Source organism: Alosa pseudoharengus, unplaced genomic scaffold (genome assembly GCF_046254945.1).
Source record: "Alosa pseudoharengus isolate Yale_2024_CS ecotype anadromous, Long Island Sound unplaced genomic scaffold, YU_APseudo_1.1 YU_APseudo_1.1_scf_24, whole genome shotgun sequence".
NCBI classification, from domain to species: Eukaryota; Metazoa; Chordata; class Actinopteri; order Clupeiformes; family Clupeidae; genus Alosa; species Alosa pseudoharengus.
Window position 1 is genome coordinate 24,340,599 of NW_027468689.1, and position 12,708 is coordinate 24,353,306.

The following is a 12,708-nucleotide window of genomic DNA, read 5'->3' on the forward strand; positions in this document are numbered from 1 at the left end:
GTGCAATGTGGTAACAGTACCATTGTAGAGCATAAACAGTAACATTACAATAGTATTAATAAGTGTATGTGCAGGATGAAAAGCAGTAGAATATGGCTATGTACAGTATAAGTGTAATTACAGTATACATTTGTAAATAAATAGACACTATGGGTGGGATAGGGTAGTGCAGTTGTGGGGGGGGGGGGGGGGGGCTAGGGGATGTCTGCCTCCTTGTTGTCCCTGTCAAGGTTGCCATGGTGGTGGACACCTCAACAGGCACAGGCAAGGAGGCATCAGGCGGGGGCGGGACAGGGGGTGATGGGGGCTTTGTTTGTTGGATGTCACCGGGATGCAGAGCTAGAGCAGTAGGGTGACAGCCGCAGGAAAGAAGAGGAAGCTCCCTCTGAACCTGCTGGTTCGGATGCGGAGAGACCTGTAACGCCTCCCGGAGGGGAGTGGAGTGAACAGTCTGTGGTTGGGGCGAGAACAGTCTTTGATGATGCGTGCCATACGCAAGCATCGCTTGCCCTGGATGGCCTCGATGGAAGGGAGTGAGGAACCGGTGATGCGTTGGGCAGTTTTCACCACCCTCTGCAGTGCTTTCCGGTCATGGGCAGAGCAGTTGCCATACCAAATTGTGACACAGTTGGTGAGGATGCTCTCGATGTTGCAGCGGTAAACGTTTACCAGGATCTGAGGAGACAGATGGACCTCAGAAAGAAGAGACGCTGGTGAGCCTTTTTGATCAGGGTAGAGGTGTTGAGGGTCCAAGAGAGGTCCTCAGAGATGTGGACACCCAGAAACTTGAAGCTGGTGACACGCTCCACCTCAGTCCTGTTGATGAGAATGGGTGTGTGTGTGCTAGCTTTAAACTTCCTGAAGTCCACAATGAGCTCTTTGGTCTTCTTGGTGTTGAGAGCCAGGTTGTTATCAGTGCACCACAATGTAAGGTGCTGGACCTCCTCCCTGTAGGCCGTCTCATCGTTGTTGCTGATGAGCCCAATCACCATAGTGTCATCTGCAAACTTGACAATGGTGTTAGAACCATGTACAGGTGTGCAGTTGTAGGTGAAGAGGGAGTAGAGGAGAGGGCTCAGCACACATCCCTATGGTACACTACCCTGGAAATCCAGAGTTCTCGCGAGAGCACAATGGAATTGTCTCTGCGAGACACTCTGGCAATGAGCAATGATGCACGTTACTTTTACCCTGATATCTCGGGGAACCAGCTAAACTGATGAAGACAGCGCTGCAACGTTGAGGGACAGTACACATTGGTCGTAGTGTTATCCGATTGCGTCGAAGTCCGAAATCATTCAGAGTAAACATGGTCTAGTGTTATCCAATTGCGTGCAGTGAGATTTTTAAATGCATGCTTGTTGCCGCCCCTCGAGTTGGGCCATTACATTGTTTGTGACCAGACCCTTAATCTTTCCAGATTACCAGGGTCTGGATTTTCCAGGCTAGTGGTACACTGGTGTTCAGAGTGATGGTTGAGGAGGTGCGGTTATCTAACCTAACAAACTGAGGTCTGTTGGTTAGGAAGTCCAGAATCCAGTTACAGAGGGAGGTATTGATGCCCAGTTCACTGAGTTTGATGACCAGTTTGGAGGGGATGATGGTGTTGAACGCTGATCTGAAGTCAATGAACAGCATTCTTACATAGGTATTGCTATTGTCAAGGTGGGACAGGGCAGAGTGAAGTGCCATAGAGATGGCATCCTCTGTGCTTCTGTTCTGACGATGATGAATTCAATGAATAGATTAAAGATCCTTTGTACTCGTTTCAGCTACAATTTAAAAAACATTTGTACTGCAGACCTATGTATGTCATCATTTAACATTAATTTCAACTCGCAATTGAAAGTAAAGAAGGTACAGTATAGTAATGATCAATAAGGTCTGCATTTAGGTATTGCCGTAACATGTTGCTCTGAAAACTCAAATTAGCTTTTTTTTGCATATAAATCTTGAATTTTATCAACCAAAATGAAGAGCAAAATCCCATAATGAGTCAAAATATGGATGCCAACATCAAACACCACATATGCATCAGTAATAATAAGGTTTGGATTATTTTCTGGGCTCTTATGAGTGTTTTAACAAAAAAAGCCAATAGGCGGAATTTCCTTTTTTTCAAATCAGAGGTCAACTTTGAAGGCCTGTACAGCCACAAAGCTACAAGATCCAACTTGCTGTCATACCATTTTATACTCCAGAGATATGTAGCTTTCAGAAAAATATAGTGAGAATTTGCCCCCCCAAGTGGTAGTGACGACCCCCTGTGGCTCATGGACTATTTATAGATGACAAATCTAGTGAGAAGCGAACCTTCGCTCTCCACGGTCATGGAACTGCTATAGATGACCCAACTAAGAGATGAAGGACGTAAACCTTACAAAGAATGCTTCATCAAAAGCCTGGGATGAACTTTGGATCAACTTTCAATGGAACTGGAACTGATGCTGAAATATTTCCTGAGGAATTTACTATAATCATTATTTGGTGTGTACTTCATAGACAGGAAGAAAGGACATAAGTCATGATGTCAGGACTCACTAATAATTGTTGGTTTGGATATGCATCTAGGGAAGGAGCTGTTAATACCCCTTAGCCTCATTATGCCCAGCACCGACTTCATTACAGTGGCCACCTCTTCCCCCCTCCTCTACCCGTACTGTACAATTTTATGCACCATATCACAAAGCACCATAGTGATACTGATTATCGCTTGAAAGCTGAGTCTCAGGAATCAATGCATATAAAACCCGATATGAAAAAAGGTGATTTTTGCATTACTGAATTTAATTAATATCATTATATATCATATCAAAATAAATGATAAAAAAAATAGATGGTCTTCAAATGTCGGTAGCAACCCATAGTAGTGGAATATCCAAGTTGTTTTTATTCATAATACGTTTTGAAAAATCCAGCTCATACAAAATCAATGATTTAGTAAAAAGCAGTATGCAACCGTTTTACATAGACAGTAAAATAAATGGACAGAAAAGCAGCCCCTTACTGTACGTACACACAGTAGGCTAGTCTACCATTTTTGCAGAAATCACATAAGAAGGTATCCCTTCATTTTCACATATTCCAACATAAGGAAGCAGCATGAGACACCCGTCAAAATCGTCATGAGGAGATTCCTCCCAAATGGCCACGGGGGCGGTCCATTCCGAAGTAGCCGCGATATTTTAAGGTCATGTGACATGGTGATATGGTGGTCCCTCCCCAGCTGACAGAAGTCGGACAGGATTTCTAACCACTAAGCATTGTGTCCATCCCAGTATGCATTGTGTTCAATCCAGCATGCATCACATCAAGTCAGATCTGCATGAAGACGAACAAGCCTAATTTCTCTACTGTGCGATTTAAAGTCGCTGTCAAAATGACGCCAAAATGAATGGGAGTCAATGGAATGCTAGCGGCAGGTGATGGCTTATTAGCCACAGAGCTTCCCATAGGGGTTACGCTTCCCAAATGTTCTCTTACCCCCTTGCTTTTCTCCAGTGAAATAGCGTGTTGGAAATCGCGTGTTTTCCATTACCGATTTTGGATTGACGCATATCAGCATGTTCTATTTGTTTATCCAGCACCAGCTTTGCAAATAACAATGTCCACAGACAAGGTAGAATATGTTGCATGATTTTATGAAAGTACTGATGTATTGCGACATCAGATGCAAGTCAAATTTGTAGTTTCTCATGTCTCATTCCATCGAACTACAGATCCGCTACCCGATCCGGCAAACTTACATAGTGCGGTTATAGCCGATGGAGGGCCGCAAAGCGAATGCAGAAAGAGCCGTTCACCCTATTACGAGTTGATGAACCACTAAAACGATTTTGGAAACATTATTTTAAGGTACAAAAAACTCTTTGGTGTTGCTTTAACAAACTCCTGTGACAATCATCCATTCCCCCTATTCTTTTGTGTTTTATATTGTCTGTACTGTCCACCTTTTTGCTTATTTGGTGTTGAGGAGGGAGGGAAACTGGGGGGAGGGGGGTATGGGGTGTGTTATATGTCATGGGGTGTGTTATGTTATATGTATGAGGCTGTGGATATCCTGCATGGAATATAATAATGATATGTGTGAAAAAAATATCCTTATAGGACAATAAAGACTCTATACTATACTGGCTGAAAGAAGAAAAACAACCTCTGTAACTAGTACACTAGTCGGGTTGGGTTGGTCAATCCGACTATTTCAGAGAATTCTACAGGGTGATGTAGGTGATGTTTGATGATGGGCCAAAGCATGTAGGAACAGTGCCCTTCTAAGTAGATGATGTGCAATGTCGGGCAAGAAACTGAAGAGTTTTTAGGATCCAACGACAAATTACAAATTCACTAATGTTAATTAAGTTACAAACTCGTTGATGAGATTAAAACTCTAGATCACATGATGAAAGATCACATCTCTACCTGCCATTTCTGTCTGACAATAGTCGCAGAGGTTAAGTTTTCTGGGTCATGGTTAGGTTATGGTTTGAGGCAAGAGCATAGAGACATCCGGCTACAGGAGACATAATTTCAAGGATTAAAGTTCTCCGTCATAGGACGGATTTCCGTCAATTTGATTTTAGAAATGTCATATTTGAGATCGATGCAGATCCGATGAGAAAAAAAATAGGAGGGGGGGGGGGGACTGTCACCTTTGCTTTTCCTTTTTTAAGGCAACTACAAATATTAGGTAAATGTTTAAAGACCTAATGTTCTTGAGAACTTTCTGTGTCTCAATCCGTGACCGCTCAAGAAGATACGTCCTATACGGCCTACGTCAGCCATGAGTTTCGCTTTGTATGTTGTAGCTACACACTTGTCTCGGGCGTTTGCTTAAAAAAAAGAACACGTATGGAGGACTATAACGGTCTAAAAGTTGGATTATAGTGACACAATCGAGATGAGGTTGGCCAATCCGTTTAACTTTTTTGGATATGATATTGTGAGCTCTATGTGCGAATTCGGAGGCTGTGTTCTTTCCGTGCATCAATGTAGACACTTACTATCGCGAACTCTTGTCAGGGGAGGTCATTCATTTTGGGTGTCACCTATGACTTGAACAGATAGCCTGCTATGCCACCCGATGTAGGCTACTATTATTGTTACAGTTTTTAATCAATGCAACTAACATTATGTGTAAAGCGACGCAATATAAACCGTAGCCTATATGCAATTTATTATCCCGTCTGTTATGACATACAACAATGTTTTTCACAATTTGCGACGGAAGGTTTTGACTGAGCGTGTCGAGTAAGGGGGTCAGTCGTGTTTGTGACGCACAGACAGCCTTGTAGCCTATTTTGCTTAGGCCTCACTTTTAACGACAATAGGTTGTGAGTGTATGTTGACAAAAAATAACCATACAATTAAAATAGTCAACTTAAAACTTTGCTATAAAATATTATTAATTTATAGCACAAAACCATAACCAGTGGGCCTACCAGAACCTCGCATATTAGCGTCATGATTTGTGTGCGTCTATTTGGCAAGGCCACTAGCTGTCATGGATGCGTTGCTAAAGGAAGGCAGGTGTCAAAAGTTAAAAAATAAATGCAGATGGGCAGCTGTTGGAAACGGGGGAGAACTAACAAGCCATGGTGTAAAGAAATTAAAGTGCCAGGAGTTTGCTTTTGCGCGGTTCGCTGCAAGAAAATTGTTTATGGATGCAATAGGAAAACGTTTTAGCACGCCACCAATCAGAAGACCGCCATAAGGTTAACGTTCGTGCACTTCAGGACATCTTCCCTACCTGGTGCAACTAGCCACCACGACAGAGGTAGGCTACGTTTATCTATGGCTGACCGTTTTTACGTTTAGAAAGTAGGCTACGCATGTTCTTTCATAGCGCAACACGACCTGTCCTTAACCATATCGCAACCTCTTGTCAACCTTATACAATCTGTTGCTGAAGACAAAAGCGCCGTCTCCAGATTGTCGTTACAAATGCGCAGACCTCCTGCATGAGCACACACAGTATTGCTGCTCATTGGAAAACTGAGTTGTCTGTAAAACTCAAAATTACCATGTTATCATTAAATGCGGATGAGGCAACAAATGGAAATATGAACAATATCTAGAATGTTCTGATTTGTTACTTTGATGAGGAAATGGGAAGTCTTGCAAACTTGATTTTATAGATTTTACTTGGTGTTGAATTGCATATTAACAAGAAAAAAATCTCCCCTTTAAACACTTTTGGCCTGAAGTAATTAAATAAGAGTGTGTTAAAGCCTTTCTACAATATTGCTGCAGTAGAAAAGAACAGCAATGGCTAATCAGCAATGGTCAGGGATGGTACTAAAATATATTTTTGTTCATCAGGAAAACTCAATCTCAATCAAGAACACTCTCAATTCGCCTTATTCACATGGCGGCCATTGGCGGCTAAAACGAGGCTACAGGGTACACAAACCATAGGATTGTTATGTTCTATGCATTCACCTGTAGGTGGCATTAATTATATAGTAAGTGTACCCTGTAGCCTCGTTTTGGTTTAAACAATGGCCGCTGTGTGAATAAGGCGAATACTCCCTTTACTTTGCTGTTTGCATCTTTTTGTACATTAAAAACCAATAGGTCGCGACCGCAAAAGGGGTGCTATCGCTATAGGTAGATATGAACAACGTATGACTTATGGCCTGAAAAAAGTTCAGTCAAATGATTTTTTTTCACTTTAATCCCTGCATAATTTGCAGTAGACATCTGTGATCACTTCAAATCTAGAGCGACAGCGCTGGTGAAACCATTTTTGTTTAACACAGACATGGCACAGGTTAACAAGTGTTTGAAAAAACTGTTTATAGCTTTAAATTCACTGTTTCTGGTAAGTGACTATTTTGAAAAACAAATACAATAGAACATCATCATTATTACCTACCTGTAATTCACATTTCAGTACCTTGAGTTAAGGTACATTATGTTGAAGTCTACAGCTGGAATTTACTAGCCTGGAAGCCAGCCGAACATAGCAACGGCCACAAAATTTGAGGTCGGGAAGGTTCGGTCTGGACTTATTCTGTTGTGGAGCAACTATGCCCGAACCAGAGCTGTTTGGAGTCACGGTTTGAACCAAAACTCCTGAACGGTTTTGTTCAGAGCTGAAAATGCAACTGTGTTTGACAGAGGACAGATGTAGGTTGCTGCAAAATATTAGCTTTCAGTATGGTATGTCTTTGTACATGGCATTTATAAAAAAAGTGTTTCATTCTTCACAGTTCTTCCTAATAGAAACGCTGATGCCTAAAGGTAGATATTTAGATTTCGCTATCACGTCTGTTGTACAAGATATTGACAGCGCAATAACCAGAAAACAATGTTAAGGCATTTGTGGAGAAGAAGAACCCCTATATCGGTTGAAGTACGCACCATAATCACATCCCATTGGAGCAGTATATCAGACTCAAATTCTAGACTAGACTTCAGACTACGTCAGGCTAGGAATTTACAGTATGGTGATACAAATTCCAATTATTCTTAAAAAAAAATATATATATATATATATATATTATCAATGATACAATGCATTTGTTTATTAATTTCCTTTTGTCCATATCTTGTTAGGTGGGAGGTATTTTATGGATCACTTTAGGTACAATTTCGGGAAAAGCTGTAAGTGCAATCCTCAATAACTATATCTCATTGGAATCTTTTTGTATTGAGTACAAATTGCATTAGAAAGTAACATCATTCTCAAACAAGAGTTAATGGATTTTGTCTAACTTAATCCCTCGATTTTAACTACTGTAGGGTATACCATTTAGGGATGTGTTGGAATTCTACATTACTGGAGGAGTTGTGGTAGGAATTGCCCTTCTTGGAATCTATGGCATCAACAAATCACAGATGTGTCTTCTGATTACGGCAAGAACTTACATAATTGAATTTACTATGTTTTTTTGCTCATGTTTACAGTAGCCTATCCCTCCAACTAATTTTCAAATTACGTCATTGGCATAATCCAAAACAACTGATCTGTTGTGACTTAGCTGTTGTTTTCTTAGGTATTTTATATTTTAGAATAATGCAAACAAAGAAATTAATGCTCCTATCAACTATTATTGTGACAGTTGTTGTATGAACAAGATATCCACAATATGTTTATGTCTATTGTATATGTTATTAATAAACACAATGTTTTAATCAATTCTCAACATCCATTTTAATATTGGTAATATTATATTTCTTAATAATCACTGCTTTATTTCTTCATTTCAGTATTGTGTTCTTCTGAGTGCTGCACTGATCTTCTGCTTACATAATGGAGTGCTGTTGGCAGTGTACAGGACCATGGTAATTAAGCAGTTTCAATTGCAATAGGATTTATTATGATTCATTCCGAACATCTAGTAAGGGTTTAGGCCAACTTCAAACAAAAAAAAATAAAAAATGATGTTCTGCTATTTAAGATTATTCAAATTCATACTTAATGATGCAAAATAATTACACATTTGCTGAAGAATTTAAACTTTTTTTTTTATCAAGATTACAAACATGGAGGACATAAGTGACTATGAAATCAACGTCTATGATGGAGATCTTGGGATAGAGTTTGGATTGGCTGCTATGACAGTATGACACATTTAAACCCCTATTCCTTAAACCTTGCTACATCTTTACCAACTGTAACGTTTGATTTTGCATATACTTTTTCTGCAGACAGATTGCACATTTTGGACCTACAGCTGTCTAATATAACTAAATGACAATACATTAAATCATAATTATTTCACAATGATGAACTGTGTGGATCATCTCACATGACCTGTTTCTCTGTGTATTTTCCAGTTCATTGGGATCATCATGGCTGCAACCCTGAGTTGTCAGATCCATAAGAAGGAGGCTACAATGCCAGTCCCTACCAGTGAAGACTCCATTCTTACCCACACAGAAACAGCTGTGTGACCACTTACCAAAAGCTTGCCTATGACATTTGTTGATTTAATTTTGTACCTAAATGAGTAATATTTTGTTAAAGACAATAATATATAGATTATTCCATTGTAATTACCACACCAAGCCAAATAAACCTTACATAATTTGTTAAAGGAACACGCCAACTTTTTAGGAAGTAAGTTGGCGGGCTAAGTGTGTGTGTGTGGGGGGGGAGGGTTCTGTTTCCATTAAGCCATGTCAACCGGGAAGGCAGAAGGACTGCGAGGTATGAAAAAAATCATTAAAAATGTGATTCATAAATGAAGGAATTGCTTGTGTGTGTGTTGGACATCTTGTAGCAATGTTTCAGACATACAGTAATTATGGTTGTTTTTTTTGTTTTTTGTTTTGACAAAGGGTACAAGCAAAATGTTACCAAAATTCCTTATAACAGCCAAAACCTCTCTCTCCGCTCCGCTCCGACCTCAGTAATGTTTAATGTTGTCCTCCTGAGTGACCCTGCAACGAACCAGCAGAACTAGCACAGAAACAGCACAAACTGATGCTGAATCGGGTCAACCCACACAACACAAACCTTCATGTGGTGCTCAGACAGAGCTCAGAATGACAGTGTTGCTGTTTCAATGGTCAGATTAGGATAATCAGATTCTCTTACAGTAAATAATGTGTAAAAGAAAGAAAAGTTCAAAGTTTCCACATGGAATTTCTGTCTAACATCAGTAGCAAGGGTTTGGTTTTCAGTTACAAGATATCCAGGTTGTGGTCATGATTTGTAGACAGCAAGAGGAGAATACATTTGTAGTGCCAATGTGTGATCAAGTTACAGTAACAGTGCCGATTAAACACCTTTGACTTGGATATTAGATTAGATTAGATTAAACTTTTTTTATTGTGCAGAGTACAAGTACAAAGACAATGAAATGCAGTTTGCGTCTAACCAAAAGTGCAAAAAAAGCCGAAAAGTTCAATGTGATATAGGCAGGTGGTGCATGCAGTATAAAATATATAGTGCAGCGTAGACAGTAGTGTACAGTTAAGAAGGTGGTATGGTTTAGATAAATATAAATTATACTGGGGCCCTAATAATCTTTCTAAAAACAATATTGCGTCCTTCGGTGCTCGGGCCCAAATAGCTCACTTCCCGTGGGCTAATGAAGTGTCAATTTATAAGTTGTTCACCCTGATTTAATACATGTGTCCACAGATTATGGGGTGTTTCCATGAAACTATGTGACAAACTCAAGACTTAATGACATAAGGGGGTGCTATGGAGTCCCTAGGCCACACCCGATGCCAAGCATCTGTCTCTGAGTAGCAGGGTAATGCCAGATGTGTTAATGAGTTTTAGTGCATGGCAAGTTGGTGAAAAATGGCAAAATGAGAGTCCAACCCCATTCTTTCTGCTGCCACATGGTGGTGCTATGTGCTATACGTTGTACGTTCAGGGCATGGATGTCATTAGGGTCATATAAACTACTAATCTGTACATTTTCAGCCAAATGATTCACTGTTTTGTATAGCCATGAGCAAATCTGTCAACCACACCAATTCATACCATAGGGGGGTGCTTTAGGGTACTGCTATAAAAGACAAAAAAATGTATGTTATCATATACAAACTCACTAATAGTCTATGAAGTTTCATCAAAGTCCATCACTGCTTTTCACCTATAAAACCAGCTTCCTGTTTATTTGGCAAGATACATAAATATAATGCTTTACCATTTCATCAACAAAATGCAAATGAGCAAATTATCTTGGGCAACTCCTCAAGATCCTGTACCACAAATACATGATATGGATAAACCGTCTATGAGGAGTGTTTCAAAATTCATGATGTGCAAAAATCATAAAATCCCAAATAACTCACTTCCTGTGGGCGTGGCTAAGTGTTAATGTACAAGTGGTTCAGTTTAATAAGACACATGTCCACCAAATCTGGTACAATTCCGTGAATTTATGTATCAACCACTAAACTCAATGTGTTAGGGGGCGCTATAGAGTCCCTCGGCCACACCCGATGCCAAACCTCTGTCTCTGAGTAGCGGTGGCCTTCGTCTCTGGCCCTACTGCCCATTCCTCCATCTCCAGCGAGCGGATCAGGACCCGAGCCACCAGCCGGTGGAGAGTCACTCTAAAGTGGGGATGGGTGGGTGCGGGAAATGACCACAGGTCAGATTTAAACCAGGGTCCCTGTGTGTGGTGCAAACAAATGTGGTACAAACGCTGCAGCCACTCCTGAAATACTTTTGGATTGCACTTAAAAACGAACCCTGTCATCTTTACAAAAGCTGAGCTGGTTCTTGACCATCTCCTCCAACAGGTTGTACTGTATTGTCACAGATCCTTCAGCATTCCCTGTGCTCTGAGATCAGGAATAACACAACATATGGGGAAGTTAGATATTATCATAATAATATATAATCTTGTATCTGAAGGCCAAGAGAAAATGTATTATGCCTACATGAACAGTAAGAAAATTAAAAACATACATAGCCGATCACCTTGCCTGCATCCTGACATGTAAGGGAGACCTTTTTAATCTACAACCAGAGCTATTCTAGCGTTTACGGTATTTTAATTTAGTCAGGTTTGTTTTTTGTTTTTCAGTTCAGTTTGCCTTCTCTGTAGGCAGCCCAGGCTCAATAAACTGGAAACAAACAACGTGGGGGCAGCCTGTTCCCCAAACAAAAACGAAATCCTGTGTGGAATTTCTCTGGGAATACTGAAGGTAGAGGTGAGCTATGGCGTGTTTCGTTTGGTCCTTGTTTTAAATATAATATACCTTTTTTGCACCTTTAAGAAGTTATAATCCTTAGTCAGAACACATTGTCTATCTACTGAAGGTCACAAGAATAAAAGACTAGTAGGCCAATTAAAAATATGTGGCCTATCACTCCAAACCATGTTTATAAAGCCCACTTTTACATAACATTTTCAGGATCAAAATCACCACATAAGACCCATGCAGACATAAGACTGAGATCAGTGCTGCCACTACCACCACACGCATCACACACTGTGCGCAGGGTACCAAGGGACAGAGGGGGCACCAAATTGTAGCCAATGAATAGAAGGAGCTTTACTGCAAAATGCTTTTCACTCTTCTTAGACAATGTTTAGAATGTCAAAATGCACCAACAGCATGTTTCATGCAAGGATGATACTTTTTAAGTCCTCTCAATCTCCACTATGCAGCAGATCTAACTTGAACGTTATGCTACTCCATTTACTTGGGAATGCATCTTGAGCGTGCATGAGAGGGAGAGGGAGAGAGAGAGTGGCAGGTTTCATCTGGCTTGTCATTGTTGATATCTAAGAAACTTTAAAAAGGAAGGACAACAAAAGCAAGGCTAGGAGAGATTAGGGAGTTATCCAGTTCCCACTAGGTATGACCATTTATAAAGGGCACTTTAACATAGGCTGCACTCACTGTGATTTGGAAAATGGACAAGAATAAAGAGTCTTTGCCTTTTGTGTAATGGAATTGGTGAGTCTTGAACTATTCAGTAATTTGCTTGTCTGTCTGAACTTTCTGTGGTTGTACATCAGCTGACTTCCACACGGGGGCAGTAGGCTACCTTCTTAAATCTGAGGCTGACATGTCTGCCTACTACTTTACTGTGAGTTTTGCAATCAATGTGAAGGATTTATTAATTTGTGCGCTTCCTGCACAAATTACTAAAAAATAAATGAAGTCAAAGCAAAGCATTAGGTAAAAAAGATATAGGACTACTTTGTTATTGTCATTAAGGGACTTCCTTATGGTTAAAATACAGGCTATAGTCTATGGTAAACTATAGACCTTTAATCCCACACC

General features: G+C 40.3%; 1 long non-coding RNA gene across 1 annotated transcript; it reads left to right on the forward strand.

Moving 5' to 3' along the window:
* The first annotated feature begins 8,215 nt into the window (after positions 1 to 8,215).
* Positions 8,216 to 9,011, forward strand: LOC143142017 (uncharacterized). Its single transcript, XR_012990857.1, has 3 exons — positions 8,216 to 8,286; positions 8,479 to 8,565; positions 8,782 to 9,011. It is a non-coding gene; the product is annotated as an uncharacterized LOC143142017 (long non-coding RNA).
* Positions 9,012 to 12,708: the final 3,697 nt, after the last annotated feature.